The sequence below is a fragment of the Macaca nemestrina genome, chromosome 2 (assembly GCF_043159975.1).
Source record: "Macaca nemestrina isolate mMacNem1 chromosome 2, mMacNem.hap1, whole genome shotgun sequence".
In the NCBI taxonomy this organism is placed as follows: domain Eukaryota; kingdom Metazoa; phylum Chordata; class Mammalia; order Primates; family Cercopithecidae; genus Macaca; species Macaca nemestrina.
The window spans coordinates 4,265,022-4,275,362 of NC_092126.1; positions in this window are offsets into that span (position 1 = coordinate 4,265,022).

Genomic DNA, 10,341 nt, shown 5'->3' on the forward strand with positions numbered 1-10,341 from the left:
ACACCTCTGCTCCCGTGATTGAAGATCCAGCCACTACATTGGCTCCCCGTCTCCTTGTCCAGTAAGGGAGGAAAAAACAAAAAGGGGCCAGCTCTCAGTGGGTCCTTTAGGACTTCCTGGATAAAACAAGGACAATCAGCAACTTAATTTAAATGGAGGAAAAAGAAAATAGGAGGATGAAAGTGACAAGTAGACTTGGATGTCTACAGACATGCTCCCTTGGCTGCCTCTCCGCATCCGGGCACAGGCTTTTGGTGTCTGACGCCTTTGTCTTGCACCTTTTCGGGGGCACCCAGGGAGGTGAAGTGGTGAGCTCAGACAGTGGCTGGAATTTATGGGGCCAATGCAGCCCCTCTTCCCACCCTCGTGGTAGGAAGGGGAAGCATGATAAATTTCCTCCTGGGTAAACATCTTCACAGGAAGCATTTATCAAATGTCAACAGAGCCAGCAGAGGAGTCTGGGATCAGCCAGGCGGGATCGGCTTGCCCCTCCTCTCGCAGGCACAGGCTGTGGGTTTTCTCCTGTGCATTCACACCTTCTTCTGTCTTGAGTCCCATCTTCTCTCAGGCAGCTGAGCAGAGGGACAGGAGGACATATCCTAAAACAACCCAAATTGTTTTCTGTTTTTGTTTTTGAATTATTGATTCATTCTATTTTTAAAAGTTGTAGCATTATTTATAACAATCAAAACCGAAAACAACCTAAACATCTAACAATGAGGAAAGTTAAGTAAATTATAACATATGATAGGACTCTTTTGCAGCCATTAAAATATCTGTATTCAAAGTAGTTAGAACATGACAAATACTTGTGTTATTAAGTGAAAATGGCAAGACAGAAAACTTCATCCACATGATGAGATCAAGTAGATATTTTTAAATACATAAAAACAGGGCCAGGAAAGATGGGTTAAAAAATTATTAACAGGGCGACCAGGTGCCGTGGCTCATGACTGTGATTTCAGCACTTTGGCTGGCTGAGGCGGGAGGATCACCAGGGGCCAGGAGTTCGTGACCAGCCTGGCCAACATGGTGAAACCCTGTCTCTACTGAAAATACAAAAAACCAGCCAGGTGTGGTGGTGGGTGCCTGTAATCCCAGCTACTCGGGAAACGGAGGCAGGAGAATTGCTTGAACCCAGGAGGCGGAGGTTGCAGTGAGCTGAGAATGAGCCATTGCACTCCAGCCTGGGCGACAAAAGTGAAACTCCGTCTCAAAAAAAAAAAAAAAAAAAAAAGAAAGGCGGCAGCTGTGGCAGCTCGTGGGAGGGGAATGCAGAAACAACTGCAGCTAGATGGAACATAGAAAGAGCAGAGCAGAAAGCAGCATTCTTCAGGGGAAGGACAGGTCATTTCCAGTTGGGGGCTTGAAGAATGACTCTGGAAAGGCTTCCTGGAGGAGGTGGTATTTGGGCTGGGCTTTGAAGAAAGGGAAGGACTTGGGTGGGTCATGTGGAGGTGGGAAAGCGGGACCTGCCCCAGCTGTCAGCTTATTGCCAAGGCAAAGGATACCACTTGAGCCCAAGAACAGAAGACTCTTGGCCACTAGGCTATCAGTTAATTGTGCAGACATTTCAAGCTTCCATTGCATTGTCAATAATAGTCATGGGCCATTTTTTGCATACAAGATGTTGTTTGAATTTCACAAAAATTGCACGAGTCAGACAGAGCACGAATTATCATGTTCACTTTCCAGATGAGCAAACTGTGGCCCAGAGAGGTGAAGGGGTTTGACTTAGTCCATGAAGGCGGCCAGTGGGAAGGAGGGTACTGCACTCAGGTCTCTGGGCTCCAAGACACCTCCAAGATGAGATTGACCCTCTTCTGTCTACTCCACCTACAGGCTGTTAAAGGTGGTCTTTGGAACCAGAGGAACTTCAAGCTGGTGCCTTGGCCTCAATTGATGTTCCATTCACAATTGCCAGGACTCTGCAATAGCATCTTTAGAGATCCCCTGCTCCCATCTGACGGCTTCTAATCCATCCTTTCTAATCACATCTTCTACACAGAGTAACCTTTTTTTTTTTTTTTTTTTTTTGACAGAGTCTCGCTCTATCACCCAGGCTGGAGTGCAGTGGTGCGATCTCGGCTCACCACCGCAACCTCCGCCTCCTGGATTCAAGTGATTCCCCTGCCTCAGCCTCCCGAATAGTTGGGATTACAGGCGCCTGCCACCACGCCCGGCTATTTTGTATTTTTAGTAGAGAAGGAGTTTCACCATGTTGGCCAGTCTGGTCTCAAACTCATGACCTCAAGAGATCTGCCTGCCTCGGCCTCCCAAGGTGCTGGGATTATAGGCGTGAGCCACTGCGCCCGGCCCACAGTAACCTTTCTAAGGCCTAGATCTGAGCACCCCATGCTCTTGCTTAAAAACCTTCAGTAGCTGCCCTGCCTCTTTTGGGTACTGTTCCTTACCCAAACCTCTTTACCTGTTCTTCTAGGCCCTCCAGGATCCTTCCTGCCCTCTTGGCCCCCTTCCTTGCCTGCCTTCCCAGTGCTTCCTTTGTGTGGGACACTGAGTATCTTGCAGTTCCCAAAGTGCTCCAAGATGTCTCGTCATAGCTTTTTGCACACATGGATTCTAGAGCCAGACTACCTGGGTTTAAAATCCATACCCACCACTTAAGTAGCCGTGAGACTGAGAATAAGATCCTTAGCATCACTGTGTCTCAGCTTTCTTATCTGTAAAATGGGGATAATACTAGGACCCAATTTGTGGTGGTGTTGAACCAGACTCATTGACTTCATATAACACATCTAAGCCTGGTACATAGTAGGTGCTTAATAAATATTGTTGTGGCTGTTCCCTCTGCAAGATCAGCTCTCCCTGATCTGGTGAACTTAGGCAGGTTCTCTCAGGCTCCCTTCTCTGGTTGCAGCCTCCAGGAAGCCCACCCTAACTGCCTGAGACAATTACCTCCCTCTCCGTCCTGCCTTCGCAGAGGCCTGCATGCCTCCTCGGCCAGAGAACTTGTCATTTGTGAGAGCTGGGCCCTGTCTGAGTCCTTGTGATGCTTGTCACGTAGCCCCGCCCTGACACATCCTAGGTCCTAATGTGAAGCTGTGCAGGGAGCGAATGGCCTGCAAATGTGAAGCTGTGCAGGGAGCGAATGGCCTGCAAATGTGAAGCTGTGCAGGGAGCGAACGGCCTGCAGCGCTGCACCGAGGACCTCTTTCTGGCACGGCCACCAATGTGTGTTGGGTGACTGACCGCAGAGACTCCTTTACTCCTTCGTTCCCCAGAAATAAAATGGACAACTGGCCTCCTAGTCTGATGGGGTATCCCAGACAAGGCAAGACCCTGGAAAGTGGGGCACGTTTTAGCAATGATTCCGAGCCCAGATTATTAGCCTGTTGGCCAGAGCAAGTTCACGCCGGAACCCCTCACTTCAGGCTCCTTCCCAGGCCCAGGAGCTCAAGTTGTATTTGTCATGTCATATTCTTTTTCTGAAAGACAGCCCTCCCAGCTGTGCAAGCTTCAGGCCCCCCTCAATCCTGATATGCCCCGGAGTGAATGCCCCCATCCCCTGCCCTCGTCAGCTTCCTCGTGCTGTTGGTTTCCCAGCCCTTTTCTCTCTTTGCCCTTCGTATCTGCCCCTGAGTCGGGGAGGAGGACCAGGAGAGGAGGCCCCGGCACACTCTGTCGTCTCCTGGTTTCTCCACACTCCTGGGATGCCTGAAGAACGGCTGTGAGGAGTTGCCTGGTGTTGCCAAATCTCATGCAGATCACCTCCCATCACCCACATCCCTGTTCTTCCCACAGGGTCTCTCTGGTCCTTAAAACCTCCCTCTTGGTTTTGGCTCTGAACAATGCCCCATCCCTCCCCATATACTCTCTACCCTCTCTGCCTCTGGTTCAGCCTCCATGAATGAAGTTCCTTGGACTTTGGGCTTTCAAGTCTCCTCCTTCCAGGTTGTGGCCTCTGCTTCCATAAACTCTGACTATGGGCAACAGCTCCTGCCAGCCTGCAAGGCAGGCCTGTGACTCAGAAGCCCAGGCCTGTCCCTTGATCAGGTCACTTGTGTGGGAGGAGGGCAGTGGGGTGGGGTAGGGTGGTGTTAGATACATTCAAACCATTTCCTTAGGGAGGAAATGTAATTTTCATAAATATGCTATTTGAGGGCTACCTATATACACCCTTCAAGGTGCAATTCTCAACCCTGGCTGCACTTGGGAATCGCTTGTGGAGGTTTATAATATACGGATGCCTTGGTCTTATCCCAGAACTGCTGTTTTAATTGGTGTGGGGTGCAGCCGAGGTAGCAGGTTTTAAAGCTCCCCAGGCGATTCTAATGTGCAGCCAAGATTGGAAACTACTGCTTCAGGGAGCACATCCTGTAAACCGAACGCAGATAGAGGTCTTGGAGCAACATGGGTTTCAGTGTGAGTGCATGGCCATGCTTGGTTCCTTTGCCTCCCTGATTGGACTTGAAGAGACAGACCTCTGCTGGACTCCTGCGCCTATCCACTGGAGGGGACGCGGGCCCAAAGCACCTCACGATGGGTCACCACCCTGGCTCAGCTCTCCCCACACCTGCCACCCATCACCCCTGGGAGGATAGTTTTAGGGCAGAAACAGCAACTGTTAAGGAGCAGGGCCAAGTCTTCATTCTGGCACACTCTAGGCCCAAGTCAGAGGTCTCATTCTTGCCAGGCACCTGAGAACAGGGTTCGGGTTCATGTTCCAGCAAAGCCCCTGGCACTGCTCCCACACCTGCCCCTCCTTTTGCCTGTTCAGCTCAGTGAATTGCAACCCCTTGGCTGTTCGGCTTCCAAAAGTCACTCCCCACTGGACTCTGCCCTACTTCCCTCCAAATCCAGTCAGTCACCATGTTCTGTGCACGCGTCCACTGAACAAGCTCTAAACCCACCTTCTTCCCCAGTCCCACTGCCCGGGCAGTGGAATTTTCATAAATATGCTATTTGAGGGCTACCTATATTCTTCTCCTTCTTCGTGTCTTTTTCCGTAGTGTAGTGGCAGCGCCTGCATGCGCTTCTGGCCGCTCTGCACTGTGATTTTCTTTCTCTATGCCAGATCAATCTTCCTGTCCTACTGAAGTTCCTCCTCTCTCTCTCTCTCTGTATATTTCTCCAAGTGATTCAAATCTGAAACTTTCTGGGATTTCCCTCTGCCTAGCACAGTGGTTCTTAAAGTGTCTTGGGAAGGCCAGAAGCATCATGATCACTTGGGAACTTGTTAGAAATGCACATTCCCAGGTCCCATGCAGACCCACGGAATCTGGGACTCTGAGGGTGGGCCCAGCAGCCTGTGTTCAAGCCCTCTAGGTGAGTCTGATGTGTGCAAGAGCTTGGCAGTCACTGGGCCGGACAGTTCCTGCCACATTCCCATGTGAATTGAAAGCTTCCCGCACGTTGGTCCCAATTTGCCTGTTCTGTCCAATTCCCAACTGTCCCATCTCCCATATCCCTTCCTATGGGACACTGCTCACACGGTTCCCTCTCCTGGAAAGCCGTTTGCCACTTCGAAGTATTGAAACCTTCAAGATCCAGCTCAAGCGTCATTTGTTTTGATGGATCCCAAGATTCATCTTACACGAACAATTTTCCTCCCTCCAGCCTCCACAGTATTATTTTTTGCATCTCGCTCTCTCTCACTCACTCACTCTCTCTCTCTGAAGGGGTTTAGCTTTTAATAAGCAGGGCTTCGTTCAACTGTGACTACACATGAGAGTCACTCAAGGAACTTTGAATACTTATACCCAGGCTACACGCCGGAGCAATCAGACCAGAATTTCAGGAGGCCTGTCGTCGTATTTCGAAAGTTCCCTTGGACAGGTTTAATGTGCCTCAGAGATTAAGACCCTCTCTTCTAAAGCAACCGGAGGGTAAATCGTGATGGGAAGAGATAAGAATTTAAAGTTAGGAGACACAGGTTCTGCTTAGGGCTCTGTCCCAAATGACCATTTAATCGGGGGCAAATCACTTCTCCTCTCTTGGCCTCTCTTGCCCAAACTGCAAAATGGGGCATTGTTTTAAATCAGTGGCTCTCAAACCCAGCCAATGCCTAGATGTCAACCCTGGGGATTCCCATGTAATCTGTCTGGGGAGCAGCCTGGATTGTAACCTGCAGCCAGGGGTGAGAACCCCTCTCTCAGGTCTTATCTAAGGGTCATGCAATTGTGTACAATGGTTTACTCTGGAGAGCAAGGCTGTCTGTCTCTTCAAATACTTGGACTTCTTTGCCTCAGCATCTCTTAACCTTTCCTCCTCCTAAGAAGAAAACCTCAGACCTGGTGTCGGTGATGCTGGGGCACGTGAAGTTTCCTTATCTGATAGCTGAAGAGCCAGGGTTATTGTGAGCCTATCACAGGCAGCCTGGTTGCGTGTGTTTGGCCAGGGTGGCAGGAGGCCGATTAAGGATCAGATGAAAATGCTCACCAGAGGCCTGGCAGGGGGTCACTGGGAGGGCTACTTCTGAGCTCCAAACACCAGCACGGGTAGGGGATGGGTTTTCTGTCAAGGCTGGGTCAGGCAGGGTCTCATGTAAAGGGCAGATGTAAAAAGAGACCTTGTAAAGTAGCAGAAGACGGAGATGCAGCCAGGGAAGTTAAGTTCTGAAACTTGATAAGTCAGTCTGCAGCCTGGGGTAGGCAGGATGATCCAGCAGCCGCGAGGGGCCAGGGATAGGGGCAGAGGAAACAGCTGCTTATTTAAGGGGTGGGGGTGGGGAAGAGAAGTAGAATGCCTGCAGAAGCATTCTCTGTGATGAAGGTGTTACTGATCCCTGGAGACACCCAACAGCCGTCTACAGCAGGCTTCTCTGTTTATCTGCACATCACACCATCCCGTTTCCCTAGAAATCAGAGACCAGAGCAGAGACCTTCCACCTCAGATCTAGGAGAGTGGAAAAGGTGCTCGCCCAAACCATCATCCTCCCTCAACCTCCCAACGCCCCCACCCCCCAGCGCAAAATTAACTCTTTGCTTCCTCTGTGCTGTGCTTTTCTGCCGCCTGCCCCATAAGGATTTCTTCCCCTAAAGATGAGCTGGTTTCTAAGGCCAACTGTCCCTGGAGGAGGAAGGGGGCTGTGTTTTGCAGTGAGAGGTGATGTTGGCTTAGAGAGGCCCGAGTTGTTTTGCAGATGGGAAAACAGTCCTGGGGGTGCGGTGTCTGGTCCAGGCCAGCCCAGGGCGCCAGGACAGAGGTCAAGCGTCTGTCTGGAGCTTGGAGCACTAGACCATGCTTCCTGATGACTTTACAGTCTAAGCCATTGAGGAAGAAAAAGCACATGGAAAAGGAGCTTTGTTTTGACTTCTTGACACTGGCAGGGACCGGTTCTCCCTGCTGGGAAGATGAGAATGTCACACGGCCGTGGGTGTGATGTGTTTTCACCCCACACTCCCACCCTGGGAGGTGTCTGGTGAAGCCTGGGAGAAGGTAGTTTTCCAAGGTTAAGTCTCCTGGGGTTGCTCCAGGCAAATAAAGTTTTTGAGCTTGAATGTTGGTCAAATAAAGCTTTGTGGTCCCATGGAGGGAGAGAAGTTTCAACAGCCACCCACCTGGAAGGCTCGTCACGGCTTTGGAGGCGTCAGATCCCCTTTGCAAGGGCATTTGTTTGGTTGCCTTTGAGGTCAATGAATCAGAACAGTCTGAATTCCATCTGCCCTGGCACAGGTGAGGCGGGGGCAAAGGGTCATGTGAGGAAGAACAGGCACAAACGAGGTGGGACCCGGTGCCGCACCTGAGGTTGGGTTTGCTGTGGCCCCAGCACACCGTGCAGATGGGAAAAGGTAGAAGGGTGTTTTCAAACCCCCAAACTGTACAGTAGTCAGAGAATCACAACGTTGGAAGAGACCTTAGATTAATTTAGTTCTCTATTCCATTCAGATGACCCAACCTGCTGGCTTTACAGACAGAGAGACCAAGGTCCTGGGATGTGTGGTGATGGGTTCACCGTCCTCCAGGGAGTGGAGACCAGCCTAGGATGAGCTCTCCAATGCTCAGCCCCAGGCACTTTCTTTGGGTCCCTGGCTGCTTCCAGTCTTGCAACAGGACTCTGTGCCCTTTGGCTTGCTCTTAATATCCCTGACCTCTGGAGAGCCAGCCCCAGCTCTGTGATTTTTGGCAAATCTGTTAACCACGATGTCCCTCAGTCCAACTCAGCTGGGAAGCCAGGCAGGACGCACGGCTCCTGGGAAGCCAGCTATGGCACCCTCTGGCCCTTCTCTGCCAAAAACCCCACAGCTGGGAAAGAACTGACTGGGGAGAGTTTGAGACGGCTTGGCAACACCCCGGTAGAGGCTTGGCTGGTGCATACCCTACTCCCCCTACCCAAGAAAGCCCCCAAATAGGAGGACTCTAAAAAAGAAACATCCTAAATGATGAGCCTTCACAAGGAGATTTTCACTGGTTCCTTCCCACAGCAATTCATAGGATGTGTTTTCAGGAAAAAAAAAAAAAAGTAGGAAAGGATTGTTATGAGGCCAGACATGGTGATTGACCCAGGAGAGAATGAGCCAAGAAACAATTGCCAATGGCAACAAGTAGGCTGCCCATAGAAACTCACAGAACCCACAGTTTAACATGTTATTACTTTCCTTATTTCCTCCAGAAAAGTTTAGCGTGGCACACCCCTAAGGACTATTCTTTTCCTTAATAAAAGCGGGAAAATGTAGATTCGGAGTAGGGAGGCTGTTGTCTTGGGCCAAGCAGCAGGGAGGTGTGGGTGGGGTAAGAGAAACTCCGCCGGGGTATGGTGGCTCACACCTGTAATCCCAGCACTCTGAGAGGCCGAGGCAGACGGATCACTTGAGGTCAGGAGTTCGAGACCAGCCTGGCCAACATGGCGAAACCCCGTCTCTACTAAAAATACAAAATTAGCTGGGCGTGGTGGCGGGTGCCTGTAATCCCGGCTACTTAGGAGGCAGGAGAATCGTTAGAGCCAGGGAGGCGGAGGTCGCAGTGAGCCAAGATTGCGCCACTGCATTCCAGCTTGGGTGACAAAGTGAGACTCTGTCTCAAAAATAAATAAATAAATAAATAAATAAATAAATAAATAAGGAAAAAAAAAAAAAAGAGAAACTCCCGGTTCATCCCTCCTGTCCGGGGCTCAGCTGTGCCACGTAGGCTGTTTGCACAGGTGAAGATCAAGGCTGCATGTCTGTGTTGCTCAGGCAGCCTCTGATGGCAGCCTGCCAGGTGAAAGCATTGTCCAGACCCTTGGCTTGATACTGGGCTAGTAATGCACGTCTGTGGTTGATGGATCATATTACCTTTTGAGCCCCAGTGGGGAGATGAGCAGAAGCCACCAGTCCCGAGATATGATACAGTTCCAAGTCTCTCCAGGAGTCACCTGAAGTGAAGTGCACAAGGAGGAGAGAGCTCTGCCACCTGAGGCTCCATTTAACATCCTGGAGACACCTCTTTTCAATGATGGAGCTGAGGCAGCTGGTGGGCAGGCTCAGGCAGAGCACCTGGGACTTATCAGGTGCACTGGGATGACACTCATGCCCAAGAGCGGGTTGGAAGCTGACTGGACAGAAAAGGTTCAGAAAGAGTGTGGCGAATACGTAGAGGTGATGGGTCACTCTGGCAGGCTGTCAGCATGAGACAGGTCCCCGCTGTGGAGGGGAAGGGCTGCAGGTACAAGAAGGTATAGGCAGCTAGGGCTTTCTCTGCCCCGCCCAGCAAGTGACCAATGTGGTCAGGGTCACAGAGCTCAGAGATTAAGAATACAGGCTTTGCAGTCAGACGGGAGGTACTGACTCAACCACTTTCTGGCAGTGTGAACATGGACAAGGTTATTTAACTCCTTTGAGCCTTAGTTTCCTTGTTAACTGGGTGGAGATTAAAGTACCTAACTCCCAGGTCATGGTGAGAACTCAGTACAACAACATATATCACATATTAATCATAGTGCCTAGCATTCAACATAAAATTGTTATTATTCCCACTTTTTTTTCTTTCAGGGATTATTTTCAGACCTCACGGAGCTGCTAGCTTATAGAACAGGAGTCTGTTTGTTGGCAGCCAGGAGCGATACAAGAGGGGGAGGACAGATTCTGCAGCTCCATTTCGTGGGCCATCACCTGTCTTTGTTCCTTTTTCTTCAGTAGGGTACATGGGAGCAATAAGGCAAGGACACCTCAAGGGTGACCCTTGGTTACACGAAGTCTTATAAATGCTTCCAAAGCACAGAGGTTTCCTCCTCCTCAGGATGTGGGCTGGAGATGAGGTCCCCCATTCCCTGCTCTTGCTCAGGCCATTTTCACCAAGGTTCCCTCTCACACAGGTCCCTCACAGCTGGCCTCATAGTGTGGCAAGGGGCCCAGACATCTAAAGTTAGATCTGGCCAGGCAAAGCCTTGAGGTCCCAGAATGC